Source organism: Cynoglossus semilaevis, unplaced genomic scaffold (assembly GCF_000523025.1).
Source record: "Cynoglossus semilaevis isolate Cse_v1.0 unplaced genomic scaffold, Cse_v1.0 scaffold1788, whole genome shotgun sequence".
NCBI classification, from domain to species: domain Eukaryota; kingdom Metazoa; phylum Chordata; class Actinopteri; order Pleuronectiformes; family Cynoglossidae; genus Cynoglossus; species Cynoglossus semilaevis.
Genome location: NW_007585242.1, coordinates 1 through 4078, shown reverse-complemented (window position 1 = coordinate 4078; position 4078 = coordinate 1). Strand labels below are relative to the sequence as shown.

Here is a 4078-nt window from a genome sequence, read left to right as displayed (position 1 = left end):
GAAGAGGAAGGAGAAGAAAAAGAGGAAGAGGAAGAAGAGGAAGGAGAAGAAAAAGAGGAAGAGGAAGAAGAGGACGAAGAAGAAGAGGAAGAAGAAGAAGAAGAAAAAGAAGAAGAAAAAGAAGAGGAAGAAGAAGAAGAGGAAGAAGAAGAGGAGGAAAAAGATGAAGAAGGTCTTTAACACCTCCACGTTCTCGTCTCTGGACGTTCTTGTCCACGTCCTCACCTTGTTGTCCCCACACTTGGTTCCCTCATTCACCATGCCTGGATCGGGGACGTCTGATCCCAGCTGGAAGTCCACGCCGTAACACTTGGCCCCGGCCGGGGCGGTGATGATGTACAACGGCTTGATGCCGAAGATGGTCTTGACGTCGTCGCCGGGCGTCTGAACTTTGGAGCACTGCAGCTTTCCGCACAGAGCATGTCTACGGAGGAGGACGAAGGAAGGACAAGAGTCAACTTCCTCTCCACGGTTGTCCCTCCAATCAGAGGTGGAGTTGAAGGTGGGGGCAGGACTAAGTTTAGAGTGCGCGTACCTGCTCTCGCACTTCTTGAAGCCGTAGTTCTGAGGACCACAGTTCCCGAAGCGATCGCCTTTGCTGTTGACGTCTTTGAAACAGATGTCAGGAGCAGCCTTCGCCTCTGAGGAAGAGGAGGAGGAGGAGAGGAAGAGTACGTGGAAAAACTCTCGTCTCGGTGTGTGTATTTCTGTGTATTCACATGCATCATCAATGTGAAAGTCTGGGCTACGTACTGGGTCCGAAGATGGCCTGACACTGTCCGTCGTAGTGTTGACACTTCCCGTTGTAGCAGTAGGCCCGCTGGTTACTGCAGGGGGCGCCGTTCTGAAACGCAAACACACATTTGGAGTTAAGGGTAGGGACAGAAGTGACCACATTTCATAATAATAAAAATGCTTCTTATATTTTAGTACACATACATGTACACATATATACAAACACATTGATATGTGTGTATATATATGTATATACACACATATATACATATACTGTATATACATACATATGTATACATATATACAAATATGTATACATATATACACATACATATATAAATATATACATACATTATATATATATATATATATATATATATATATAATTCATAATTGATAATGTGCAGGTAGAGAGCTTCAGGTGTCACCTGGACAAAGACGTCACTCTGGCAGAGGGGGGACGATCCGTTGCAGTACTCCGGCAGATCACACTCGTCCGGTGCAGAGCGACACACGGTTCCACCAGGAAGGAACTACACAAGAACACAACACAACACAGTTTTCTTATGAAAACAGAAACAAGACTCAGTGGAGATGTGAAGGCACCATCTGGTCCAATCACGTTCCTGATCCTTCAGAGTGATACATTTCTGTAGGTTTCATTTAAACATTAAAGTTGACAGATGTTCGTATCACGGGGGAGAGGAATAGTCTCCAGAATCAAACCTTAAACTTTCACCTCACTGACAAACTCACTCCGTTCACATCAACAGTGAACATAAGGTTTAATTAAGGATCCTTTACTGTTTTAATGAGCTGTGTGTGTCATTGTGTGTGTTTGTGTGTGTCTTACGTGGCTCCAGAGTTCATGATGCAGGCGTTCACCGGACAGCTGCAGGAGCGCCTGTCGTCGTGGTTCATACCGAGGTTGTGGCCCAGTTCGTGGGCCAAAATGGAGGCAAATGAGGGGAGGTTGTTGTTTGTAAACTACGACAGAGAGAGAGAGAGAGAGAAAGAGAGGGCGAGAGAGAGTTAGCGACTTTCCGTTCGATCCCAGCAGCAAGATGTTGGGATTGAACGTACCGCGCTGATTCCTCCGCCGTGACTCCTGGAGCAGACGGTGGAGACAAAGGCCATCCCTGCCGTCCCTCCAAACCCCTGTCTCCTGCAGGGGGCGACAACACTTGTCAAGGGGTCGGTTTGTTTTTTTTTTTTGCCCACTTAAAGGGATGGTGACAATTCTAGACTTTCTAGGAAAAAAAAAAACGACTTCCAAAAAAAAGTTGCGTTTGTTTTACTCACAGGATCAGTTGTGCCGAGTCGTGACGCCGTCGAGGAACCAGCTCCTTCTCTCGCCACTGCGTGAATCTGGTCAGAACGTCTCCGGCTCCTCCCTCGATGCTGATGGGGTTCTTCAAGACCAGATCTCCAGGCCGACCAGCACCACCCGGATGTTGAGCTGCACGTAGATCTGGAACAAGACACCGGACAGACTGTCAGCCAATCAACAGCGGCGGAGAAGAAACTTGCGACACCTGCGTGCGTGCGTCTGTACTCACACTGTCCACCAGGTTGGCCAGTTGAACCATCTTCTCTCTCACTGCAGTTTCGTTTCTTTTCATGGCATTAAACTGGAAAACAAAACATGGTTATTAAAGTGCTGGGGTGCGCCCCCTGCTGGATGAGAGGCAATTTCAGGGTCGGATGAATTTTAATTTCGATGTCTTCTGCAACACACACAAAAAAAGATTTTTAAGTGTGTTTTAACAGCTGGTGCACGGCCCACATGAGGTATTGCAAGTAGGACCTGATATTGTAGTTTCAAACGTCTCAATTGAAAATGCAAATGTAAAAATATGAATTTCCCCGTGTACCACTAGGGGGCGCTCTAGAGTAACGCGTACCACAGTTTGAGAACCACTTGTTTCTTACCTTGTTGTTGTCAACCACCAGCAACAGCTCCACATAGTGGGCCTGATGGAGAATGGCTCGCTTCATCTACAAGACAGGTGACTTGTTTGTTTACTGTAAACAAGAACGTGTGTGTGTGTGTGTGTGTGTGTGTGTGTGTGTGTGTACGTACCCTCCTGTGCTGACCGTGGGGGATCTCCTCCGCTCTGCGGCGGCGCCGGTGTCGTGCGGCGTCCCGCACCCTCTGGGCTGTGACTTCACGTCCCGCAGGCGGTATACCAGGTGTCGCTCCAGGTCGGAGTCCAGGGGTTCGATGCCGAAGCTGTCGTCGGACAGATGGAGCACTCCTCTGCTGGAAAAGAGCCACGGAGTTTTGTGTGTGTTAGTGTGTGTTAGTGTGTGTGTGTGTGTGTGTGTGTGTGTGTGTGTACCTGAGGCCACTGCAGATGTCCATGGCGACCGACGATCCCTCCTCGCCCTGAACGAAGCCTCTGTACTGACAGTGGTTCTGCGATGCGAAGGCAAAGGTTAGAGTTCCAGATCCTAATTTTTACATCTAAATTTAACTGATTTAAAATTTTAAATCAATCAAATCGACTAAAAACCTATTCCCGTTTAGTTGAAAACGACACTCATATGGCGGCAGGGATTGAAGAAAAAAAGACACTCACAAAGATCTACTTCGACAGCTCTGATCATTTCTTAGTTGCTGCCACCTAGTGGACGAGGATTTAACTGCTCTGTCTGTCGCTGTCTGTCACTGACGAACGGAAAAAAAAAATTGTCGCAATAATTAAATAATAGTTTTGGGACCAATTAAGCGACATTGGAACACACTCCTGTTCGACGGCGCCCTCTACCGGAACCTTCCGTCCAGGTGAGAGTCTGTTCAAACGGGCTCACGCTGCCTGTTCCAGCTTGAAGTCCATCTGCCCGACCTTCACACGTTCCTCACACCGGGGGTCGAGGATCCTGTCGGGGACGCGCGTTTTCTCCGAAAGCCCCCGGGGGGCTGCTGTACCTGCATGTGTGTGTGAGTGTGTGTGTGTGTCACCTGTACAGGCGGTCTGGTTGTGATCAGCGTTCCGTTCCGACTGTAGGAGAACACGGTGAAGTCTGCAGGGAGCAGCAGCCTGAAAAACCACCAAGAACAAGTCGGATTCTTATTTGCGCTAAATGCTAGGTGTGAACGTTAGTGTGAATTTAGATTTTGATAGTCTTTCCATGTGTCCCCTGTGATGGCCCCCAACCCCCAAAAGGTCATCCAACTGGTAGAATTACCAATAATTAACATTCGCCCGACTCTGAAATGACCGTTCTCAACCAGCAGAGGGCGCACCCCAGCACTTTGATAACCGACTCGGAATATCCTCAGTTCAAGGTAAAAAAAAGGGTATTTACATCCATGGAAATACAGGACAGGAAGTGAAGT

General features: G+C 48.0%; 1 pseudogene; it reads right to left on the bottom strand.

Moving 5' to 3' along the window:
* Positions 1-108: 108 nt before the first annotated feature.
* Positions 109-3779, bottom strand: LOC103398991 (disintegrin and metalloproteinase domain-containing protein 9-like; annotated as a pseudogene).
* Positions 3780-4078: the final 299 nt, after the last annotated feature.